An 11,073-nucleotide genomic window follows, 5' to 3' on the forward strand; every position below is an offset into this window, starting at 1 on the left:
CATCTTTTTTTGCTTGCTTTCTTATTAGAATGTATTACAATTTTTCAAATCCAACTGCTATTTTTCTGCCATTTTCAGAATTGGTTCTAATGCTGTATTTTTATATCTCTAAAAGTAAGCTCAATATAATGTGTGTTTATTATATTTTTTGTAAACTTTTCAATTAAAAAAAGAAATTGTCACACTTTGACTACAAAACCACAAATATATTAAAAGTAAGAGAATGGCAAAAATATACAATGTTAATTATAACCAAATAACACTGGAAGTCATCCAAATAACTTTTTCTTAAAAAGTTTTCATAAAGAATATTGTCAAGAATAAGAATAATCATTTCACTATAATGATAAGATTAATCAAATGTAAATAATAATAAGAAAGGAAATGACAGAGATGAACATAGAAAGTGATAAAATTGAAAACATTCACAATAAGAATCAATGAAACCAAAAGTTCTTTCCTTTGAAAAGATGAGTAAAATTCTTAAATGTCTATTCAGACTAATCAGGAAAGAAAAAGACAGAATATGAATTACCAGTATAAAAAACACAAGAGGGTATATTACTACATATATTTAACATATTAAAATTTTAATAAGAAAATATTAACACTCTATTAGGCAATGTTTGTGAAATATACTAATTTCTACAGACACAACAGTAAGTTAAGTAAATTTTGTGAAATATACTAATTTGTTGAAACACAATAGTACTTAAAATCACTCAAGAAAAAAAGTGATAGCCTAAACAGACCTATAGCCCTTAAGGAATGGAGAAGGCAATGGCAACCCACTCCAGTACTCTTGCCTAGAAATCCCATGGACGGAGGAGCCTGGTAGGCTGCAGTCCATGGGGTCACTAAGAGTCGAGCACAACTGAACGACTTCATTTTCACTTTTCACTTTCATGCACTGGAGAAGGAAATGGCAAACCCACTCCAGTGTTCTTGCCTGGAGCATCCCAGGGACAGGAGCCTGGTGGGCTGCCGTCTACGGGGTCTTACAGAGTCGGACACGACTGAAGAGACTTAGCAGCAGCAGCATTAAGAATTTATAATTACAAAAATCTTTCAACAAAGAAAAATCCAAGCCCAGATGTTGTAGTAAATTCTACCAAATATTTAAGGAAAATCAGTATCAATTTTACATAAATGCTCACAATTTATTCAGAGGATTAGCTCCATCTTATCTCATTAGGCCAACATTATGCTAACAACAAACCTTGAAAAAGATAGTAGTGAAAGATTTTTAGGTGCTCCTATGACCCCACTCTCTGCATGCTTATATTCTTATATTATCAATCCCTTCATCATGTATATGGAAAAGGTCAGTAACTTGCTTCTGAACAATAGAACAAGACAAAGGCAACGGAAAACCACTCTTGTGACTGTAATATGTTTTATAAAACTGTCCAGGTAGTTTTGATCTTTATCCATCATCCAGTTCCAAAGCCACCTTTTTATATATCTACTAAAGTAATGTCTTACTTCTGGGTACCAATTTCTATTTTGGCCAGTTCCAGCAGCTATAATAAAGTAGCATAAACTAGATAGCTTACAAATAGAAAGTTATTTCTCACAGATCTGGAAGCTAGAAGACCAAAAACAAAGTGCCAGCATGGTTGGTTCTGCTGAGGTTCCTGTTCCGGGTTGCAGACTGTATACTATGTCTTTTTGTAGCCTCATATGGCAGAAAGTGGTGGAGAGAGCCCACCTGGGTTTCTTTTGTAAGGGCACTAGTCTCATTGTTGAGAATTCCACTCTTATGACCTAATTATCTTTCAAAGGCCCACCTCCTAAAGCCATCACATTAGGGTTAAGATATCAATGTGAATTTGGGGAAAACATTTAGTTAATTGCTGCCATATTGATTACTGGAAGTTGAAGGCAGTTAAGAGAGAGCAAATGCAGAAGAGCGCTATGCCCTCTTCTTTCTGTCTAAAAGCATATCATGACATTAACGATAGAAGAGTTTCCATCCATGTATTAGGAAGAGAAAAACATTCTTATTACCTGAGACTGGGAGTCAACATTGAAATGGACCTATACAAATAAATCTAATGAAGTAACTCCTATCTTCCGTTAGTTTCTCCTATATATTTCCTAGTCATGGTCCTAAAATGTACTACTTTCAGTTCAGTTCTCTTTTCTTATCAAATAACAAATTACTATTCTTTGTTTTAAAAGATACATAAGCTTTTAAAGCTACTGTCTTATTCATATATTTATTTTTCTTTTGAAGATTTCTATGTACACAGATCATAGAATCAGCCCTGGGATTTCTTTGGAAGGACTGATGCTAAAGCTGAAACTCCAGTACTTTGGCCACCTCATGCGAAGAGTTGACTCATTGCAAAAGACTCTGATGCTGGGAGGGACTTGGGGCAAGAGGAGAAGGGGACGACAGAGGATGAGATGGCTGGATGGCGTCACTGACTTGATGGACGTGAGTCTCAGTGAACTCCGGGAGTTGGTGATGGACAAGGGAAGCCTGGCGTGCTGCGATTCATGGGGTCGCAAAGAGTCGGACACTACTGAGTGACTGATCCGATCTGATCTGATCTGATGTACACAGAGAATATTTAAATGTGTATACTTTTCTCCTTTTTCTCCCGTTAATTTGTTTCATGTCAGTTTAATTCATAGGACTAGCTACAGAACCTAACAGAGGAGAAAGCTTGTTTTTGTTTCCCCCCTATACTTGGAATTTCTTTTTTTTCTTGACCTTTCATTTGGAGCTTCCCTTGTGGCACGGCTGGTAAAGAATCTGCCTGCAATGTGGGAGACCTGGGTTTGATCCCTGGGTTGGAAAGATTCTCTGGAGAAAGTAAAGGCTACCCACTCCAGTATTCTGGCCTGGAGAATTCCATGGTCTGTATAGTCCATGGGGTTGCAAAGAGTTGGACATGACTGAGTGACTTTCACTCACTTGCTTTCATTTTGAGAAAAATCGGTTAGCCTCATATTTCTGCCTTGTCTGCAAAAAGAGACATCTGGGAAAATGAGAAAGAAGAAAGCGGATATCCCATTGGTTATTTAATAAACAACTATATTCTTACCACAATCCTAAAGGAAATAAATCCTGAATATTCATTGAAAGGACTGATGCTGCAGCTGAAGCTCCAATAGTTTGACACCTGATATGAAGAACTGACTCCTTGGAAAAGACTCTGATGCTGGGAAATATAAAAGACAGGAAAAGGAGAGGATAAAAGACGATGAGATGGTTGAATGGTATCACTGACTCAATGGACATGAGTTTGAGAAAACTCCGAGAGATAGTGAAGGACAGGGAAACCTGGTGTACTGCAGTCCACGGGGTCACAAAGAGTCTGACATAACTGAACAACTGAACAACAACAACAAAGTTTTATGAAGTCCTTATCATCTTTACTTTCTTCTCCACTTTTCATTTTACAAAAATTATAAAGCAAATAAAACATATTAAGAAGATACATTTTATGGTACTAGCACTAATCATTCATTAAATACTATGTTCCAGTGTTCTTATTTAAGTGAATTTTAAAGTGAAATCTCTCAGTCGTGTCCAACTCTTTGTGACCCCATGGACTGTACAAGGCTTCTCCGTCCATGGGATTTTCCAGGCAAGAGTCCTGGAGTGGGTTGCCTTTTCCAAAACTCCTAATTTAAATGAGATATAGCCTTTAGGAGGAATGATTTTTTACTATTTATCTCTTTACAAGCACTGAATGTATGTAGAAATATTTGCATATTTGACAGGCACAGAAGGAAGGAATGAATGTTGTACACTTTGAAAAAAAGTGAAGGAAAATGCAGTGTAGTTTTAGGAAAGCAGGAGTGGAAAATAAAGCAGGAAGCTGATCCTTGGAGCTGACAAAGCAAATAAAAGCTAAAGCCCTACTTTTTTTAACATAATTACAGAAATGGCATATACTTGAAGCTACTTCTAAATATATTGTTTGTGATTTTCAGAAATAGGCCCTAAGATCACCCCATGATAATCAGGAACAATGTCCAATAATTCCACCTCTATTCCAGATCCCATCTTATAGGGAGTTGATTCATGTCCTGAAGACAGCCCTTCATAGAAACTCTTCCCCACCAGCAGTAAAATTCCTTATATTAATACATTTTGGTAATAGGAAGCAGGATCTTGATCTCCCAAGATGGGAATGGGAATTCACTTCCCACTGGGTATGTCATTACACACAGAGCCATTGAAGCATCAGGCAGTTGTATTTGGCAAGATGATCTGATTATCAGTTATTATATAATCTCTATGGGAAAATACATTTCCTGTTTTAAATAATATCCTTAAATATTTTAAAGCATCACAGCTGTCTCTCCCCCCCCTTTGGAGACTGCTTATACTTTATTCCAAAAATATGGACTTCAAATAACCTTTTGGAAAAGGTTATTACCTTTTTCATGCCTCTGTTTTTCATTGCTAAAGTTATGTTTATATTTGTCTCTCTGCTTTGCCTTCATCCTGGTTGGCAGATGCCCAAGATTTCCAGTAAATGTGTTTTAGTGAATTACTTTTCCTCCCCCTACACTTCTCTTTTGCTGTCTCTCTGCTGCTGCCTGGATGTCCACAACACCCTTGTATGCTTTACTGTAAGAACAGGTGAAAAAAAAAATCCATTCATGGCATTTAAGACAAGGGATTTACTTGGTTCATACAGTTGACTAGTTCTTGCAGCTCCTCTCTGTAGCTAGATTGAATGCATCATGTTTTCAAGTGCTGATTTAGCAAATTTAGACTATTTTTTAAAAGGATACTAAGAAATACAGAAAGTCTTTTAGGCTTTTTAAAGATAATCTCCATTGCCCTGACCAACTTTACTTAATCTTCTGAATACTGAAGACAAAATAGCTTCCTACTTGAAGTATTTATCTTTGAATTACACATATAAGAAGACACCTAACATAATGAAATTACTGAAGTAGACAATTTAAGGCAGAAACACTCAAATATTGAAGTTTTTAGGTGTTCAGAGACAGTTAAAACTCATGGATTAATAGGCAATCTTAAATTAAGAATGATGATAAGTGATTTGCTATTTATATTATGTATACGAAGCATGCATATATTAAAAATATGTTACAGTGAGGTTTGTACATAAATTGGTGCGTCTTATGCAGTAACTTTGCTTTTCAGTGACTCTTAACATTTCAGCTCATACATTTAAAACATTTAATGTTACAAGGGCTTTATTTGAAGAGATGCAAAAATAATTCAACTCTATTGTATCTCTTATTATTAAATGGAGATGAATAAAATTAAAATAACTTCATCTAGCTTGATTATTGAGGTTAATTCCACAAGCCTGTACTTTATATAAATCCTCTAGGAAACAGCAACAGCCAACATTAAGCTAAAGTACATGAAAGTATATCTGGTCACATTTTATGGAGGTGAAAATTTTTCAAAGAAATAGACACTGTATTTGGCATCTTCTGCTTAATATCAGTGTCTAGCAGGTGTTGAAAGCAAAACACAAATTATGTATACTACATGCAATTCCAAAATAAAACAAGGAGTTGATAAAATAAGACTGAGGGAAAGATGCAGCTTTGGTCTACATTTTAAAACTGTATTTTCTGTTTCAGACTAGAGAGTTTCTCTAATAAAGAAAAGATTTTAGACCTAGGACAAAGTGGTAGTTGTACTGAATAGCAAACCTAAATATTTCAATGATCAGCTCTGTGACCTTGAGCAAATCATTAAGCCTATGCTCCAATATATGCAAAAAATTTCTTTACTGATATTTTGATACTTTTGTTCAAAAAATCATAAAATATATACTCTATAACTGCTTCTTTATTATTTATTTATCTTTTACAACTAACGGGTTATTTTAAGTTTTCAATGTGACACAATGCATAAGAATTACTAGGTGGTTGAAGAAAAAGAGGCATTAGGCATTCTGCTATTTGAAGCTTCAGTCATATTTTATATATAGCAAATCTTCAACAAATGTCAGAAGCTATATACTGCCTGGTGGTATACTATTTGACTGAGCATGAGACTAGGAAAAGCACCCTTATCCTGGGATAAGGATAATCACAGTTGATGTTCTACTCTCTCACTAGTAATTTCATAATTTCAATATAGATAATTCCTCAACTAATAACTGAAAATATGGATAATTGCTATTGCTTATGTAAGAAGTGTTTAATATTACACTAAAATATGGCTCTCAATTCCTTATTTCTTTAAAACAGTGTCAAATAGGGGAAAACAGTGTTTAAATTAAGAGCATGTCATTCTCAAAGAGTTTATTTACTAATTTTACATATAATTCATACTCAACAAGTTTTATTAAATGGAAAATATTTCAGCTTTTATTTTGAAGGTAGAAAGATTGATAGAGGCTGTGGCATACAGTGTTAACATGTAAAAATTTTGAAAATAGTACATTGGTAATTTCCTGTTCGTCTGGTGGTTAGGACTCTGTGCTTCCAACTTGGGGAACTGGGTTTGATCTCTAGTAAGGAATTTAAGATCCCACAAGCCACGTGATCCCCACAAAAAAGTAAAATAAATAAAATAGTACCAAAAATATGAATTTATTTTTATTAATACTAAAATTCAATACAATGACTTTTTATTTGGATGTTTTTATGGACCATGCTTATCAACTCATTTTCTTTAGGACAATGGATTTTCAAACCTTCAGCAGCACATATTTATGAAAGTATGTCTTAAAATGAAATAGAATAGAATAATAATTTTGAGAGTGCATATATTTTAAAGAATATTTTATTTTGTTTGTATAATTATGTGTTGGAAGACAGTGTTGTGATAACACTGTAAAATAAACTTTTTTCTCTGACTCATGATCAAAATGTTTGAAAGCCACTACTTCTAGAAATGTTTGCCTATGAGAGAAGTAGAGGAAGGAGACAGTGGATATTACCCTCGGGGAAACATTAAAGGTACTATTTTAGCTTTTTTTGCACATTGCAATGTCTTTCATGTCAGGGAAAAATTGCAATAGAAGTCAGCTAATGACCTCAGAGAATATTAAAAAAATTATGAGAACTGTCAAACTTAATACATGTCCACATTTGACATGTGAAAATAGTTGTTGTAAATACTAATTATGGATAAAATTAACACATAATAAATATCACTCATGAAGAGTTCGCAATGTTCTGTGACCTGTATCAAATTATTTACATTTATATTTATTTGTCACAGAGATTCCTGGAAGAATTATAGATTTACTCAAGTTAGAGAAAGGAAATTCTTAGTATGATTATTCTGGCTAGATTGGTTGAGGAAGCTGAAACCAGATTCATTAAATTAATTGATGAAAGTCACACAACTATAAAAAGGAGAAGACTTGATTATAAGATTATAAGTTATAATCATCTGACCCATCTATATTTATTTCAGAAAGACCAACATGTTTTCTTCTAGAAGAACTGTGTAATTAGAAAAGGCTCCTTAATGATGTTGTAGTCAATAAGGCAACTAAACTCCCTTTCCCTGATACTCTGATTTATCTCTGGAACCATTGCTAATAGGATGAAATAGAAGATTTCACAACATGAACTTCTGTTAATTCTACCTTACTTTCTCTGACTCTGTGGTGTTGGTTTCTGGGCTATGGGTACGATCTCCAAAAATCTACACTGATTATGTGACCACTCTCATCTCTACACCAAGTGCTAACAGTAATTACAAATATGATGTGGTAAAGGTAAGATACATTTAAAATTTAAACACTTTCTTTATTAAATATAATTTGAAAATCCTGCATTTAGAAATTATTAACTGTAAGGAAGAGTTGAAGATCTTGATCATGTTATAAATTGTTTTGGGTTTGAGACGGGTTTAGATTTTAGATATTAAGGTCTCATGCATGATTGATTCTAACTAATGATTATTTTCTTCCTTTTCCAGTGGCTCAAGTAGTAAAGAACCTGCCTGCAATGTAGGAGATACAGGAGACTTCGGTTCTATCTGTGGGTTGGAAAAATCACCTGGAGGAGCAAATGGCAACCCACTCCAGTATTTTTCCATAGAAAAATCCCGTAAAGAGAGGAGCCTAGAGGGCTGCAGTCTATACAGTTGTCAAGAATCAGACGTGACTGAGCAACTGAGCATGTACATTTACATTCTTCTCATCTGGGCTGTCTGCTCCTTTACTGTTTAATCCCAAAGAGAATTTGACCATGTATCCCACTATACCAAAGGTACTAAAGATATCAGTCACTATTTTAATCCTGATCTAGAAAAAAATTTGGTTATCTTTTACATAGAGTGGTGAGTTTATTAGTGTACCCAAATAAATATTGATATTTTAAACCTTGAGTTCTCATTTCTGACTTCTGATCCCTAGCCTCAGAGTAAATTCAAAGTTACTAATTGTTACAGCTACAGTAGGGACCTTTTATGTATGTATGTATGTGTTTACTGAGCCTTGATTTTATTTATTTAGGCTAAAGAAGATTAGGGAAGTCTTTCCCTGAAAGAGTTGGATTTTATGTTTGCAATAAATTTTTGGCTGAAATACACATTTTTAAGAACAAGTATAAATGAGGCTTATGAACCAGTAACAGTGGTGATCACCTGCAAAAGAAAAAAAAAAAACAACTGCAGTATAAAATACAGAGAGACTCTCAAACATAAATTGAACTAATATGAATATGTTCATAGTCTTTATATACCTATTTATTCCAAATGCCTACAAACTTTAACATCAGTTCAGTTCAGGTCAATCACTTAGTCATATCCGACTCTTTGCAACCCCAAGGACTACAGCACACCAGGATGTCCTGTCCATCAACAACTCCAGAAGCTTGCTCAAAATCATGTCCATTGAGTTGGTGATGCCATTCAACAATATTATCCTCTGTCATCCCCTTCTCCTCTGTCTTCAATCTTTTCCAGCATCAGGGTCTTTTCAAATGAGTCAGTCCTTCACATCAGGTGGCCAAAGTATTGGAACTTCAGTTTCAGCATCAGTCCTTCCAATGAATATTCAGGACTGATTTCCTTTAGGATTGACTGGTTTGATCTCCTTGCAGTCTAAGGGACTTTCAAGAGTCTTCTTCAAAATGACAGTTCAAAAGCACCAGTTTTTCAGCATGCTCAGCTTTCATTATGGTCCAACTCTCACATCCATACATCACTACTGGAAAAACCATAACTTTGTCTAGATGGACTTTTGTCAGCAAAGTAATGTCTCTGCTTTTTAAAAGGCTGTCTAGGTTGGTTATAGCTTTTCTTCCAGGGAGCAAGTGTCTTTTAATTTCATGGCTACAGTCACTATTTGCAATGATTTTGGAGCCCAAGAAAATAAATTTTGTCACTGTTTCCATTGCTTCCCCATCTATTTGCCAGGAAGTGATGAGACCAGATGCCATGATCTTAGTTTGTTGAATGCTGAGTCTTAAGCCACTCTGTTCTTTCACTTTCATCAAGAGACTCTTTTGTTCCTCTTTGCTTTCTGCCATAAGGATGGTGTCATCTGCATATCTGAGGTTATTGATATTTCTCCTGGCAATCTTGATTCCAGCTTGTCCTTCATTCAGCCCAGCATTCACATGATGCATTCTGCATATAATTTAAATAAGCAGGGTGACCATATACAGCCTTGATTTACTCCTTTCCCAATATGGAACCCATCTGTACTTCCATGTCCAGTTCTATCTGTTGCTTCTTGACCTGCATAGATTTCTTGGGAGGCAGGTAAGGTGGTCTGGTATTTCCATCTTTTTAAGAATTGTCCACAGTTTGTTGTGATCCACACAGTAAAAGGCTTTGGCATAGTCAATAAAGCAGAAGTAGAAGATTTTCCTGGAACTCTATTGCGTTTTCGATGATCCAGTGGATTTTGACAATTTGATCTCTGGTTCCTCTGCCTTTACTAAATCCAGCTTTAACATCTGGAAGTTCATGTTTCAGGTACTGTTGCAGCATGGCTTGGGGAATTTTGAGAATTACTTTGCTAGGGTGTGAGATTTTCTCTTCAAGAAAATTAGAGATATCAAAGAACATTTCATGCAAATATGGGCACAATAAAGGACAGAAATGGTATGGACCTAACAGAAGCAGAAGATATAAAGAAGAGGTGGTAAGAATACACAAAAGAACTATACAAAAAAGATCTCCATGACCCAGATAACCATAATGGTGTGATCACTCAGCTAAAGCCGTATATTCTGGAATGCCAATCAAGTGGGCCTTAGGAAGCATCACTATGAACAAAGGTGATGGAATTCCAGTTGAGGTGATGGAATTCCAGTTGAGCTATTTCAAATCCTGAAATGTGATGCTGTGAAAGTGCTGCACTCAATGTGCCAGCAAATTTGGAAAACTCAGCAGTAGCCACAGAACTGGCAAAGATCAGTTTTCATTCCAATCTCACTGAAAGGTAATGTCAAAGAATGCTCAAAATACCACAGAGTTGGACTCATCCCACATGCTAGCAAAGTAATGCTCAAAATTTTAGCATAGAAAAATCAATATGTTTGAGTACAGGGTGTTGCCCAGACCTCATACACATCATAGCATGCAGATAACACATCACTATATATTCAAACTGCCTTTATAAGATATGAAAACTTCAGAATTTCAAGTGGCATCTTAGTGAGTTGTGTTAGTTACTCAGTCAGGTCCAACTCTTTGTGACCCAGTGTAATGTAGTCAGCCTGGCTCCATTGTCCATGGGATTCTCCAGGCAAGAGTACTGGCGTAGGTTGCCATTCCCTTCTCCAGGGGACCTTCCCAACCCAGGAATTGAAGCCGGTTCTCCTGAATTGCAGGCAAATTTTTTTACTATCTCAGCCACCAGGGTATAAGCAATTGGAGGCCACTATCCTTTTCTAAGTTTATTTACATGGGATATAAAATGTGTTTAGCAATTTAGAGAATAATTAGAATGAGAATAATGAGAATAATTTTGTAAGAATGTACCAGAGCAGCTAACAGGATTGTCCTTTATGAAAGAATTCCCCCTGACTTCTAAATATATAGAGAGATTTAATAATAAAATCAATCTGATAATCTCATTTTAGTTATAGAAGTCCAGAGAGTCAAAACTATGGTTTTTCCAGTAGTCATTTACAGATGTGAGA

The sequence above is a fragment of the Bubalus kerabau genome, chromosome 12 (genome assembly GCF_029407905.1).
Source record: "Bubalus kerabau isolate K-KA32 ecotype Philippines breed swamp buffalo chromosome 12, PCC_UOA_SB_1v2, whole genome shotgun sequence".
In the NCBI taxonomy this organism is placed as follows: domain Eukaryota; kingdom Metazoa; phylum Chordata; class Mammalia; order Artiodactyla; family Bovidae; genus Bubalus; species Bubalus kerabau.